General features: G+C 58.5%; 1 non-coding gene across 1 annotated transcript; it reads right to left on the bottom strand.

Annotated features, from left to right (window-relative positions):
- Positions 1 to 465: 465 nt before the first annotated feature.
- On the bottom strand, positions 466 to 569 carry LOC115872010. The gene has a single exon (XR_004047595.1). It is a non-coding gene; the product is annotated as a U6 spliceosomal RNA (small nuclear RNA).

The raw sequence follows: 569 nt of genomic DNA, 5'->3' as shown, positions 1-569 counted from the left end.
CATGGTGCATTCCCCCTGCAGGCCTCTCCCCAGTCCCGACCAGTGCAGGGCCTGCACAGCACAGAGAGGCCCAGAACCCCCACCCTCCCTTCAAGAATTTCCACCTGGTCACAAGGACACCTTATCCCACCCCGCATTAGGGGGCTGCAGGCAGAGGGGGCCAAGAGTTTGATGGGTGAGGACAGGGAGTCACAGGTGAAGGTGCTCAGGGTGGACCAGGCTGGGAGTCTCCGGATAGCCTTGGGACAAGGCCACTCACCCCTCTGGGCCAACCACCTGCCCCTCAGCCAGCTAGCAGGGGCAGGTGTCCTGGGCTTGAGCAGCCTGAGGAACTGGGCTGACACCATATAATGACAGAGCTGCCCTCCTAGAGGATGGGGCTGGTGGTCGCCCAGCCCACCTTCTCTCTGTCCCTCCCCCACAGCTGGCATGCCCAGGGCGGCCTCTCTAAATATCGTTTTAAAAAAAAATATGGAACTCTTCACGAATTTGCATGTCATCCTTGCACAGGGGCCCTGCTAATCTTCTCTGTATCGTTCCAATTTTAGTATACGCGCCAAAGCGAGCAC

Source organism: Echinops telfairi, unplaced genomic scaffold (genome assembly GCF_000313985.2).
Source record: "Echinops telfairi isolate 266 unplaced genomic scaffold, ASM31398v2 ScPeMD7_7417;HRSCAF=8455, whole genome shotgun sequence".
In the NCBI taxonomy this organism is placed as follows: Eukaryota; Metazoa; Chordata; class Mammalia; order Afrosoricida; family Tenrecidae; genus Echinops; species Echinops telfairi.
This window is presented reverse-complemented; position numbering and strand designations above follow the sequence as displayed.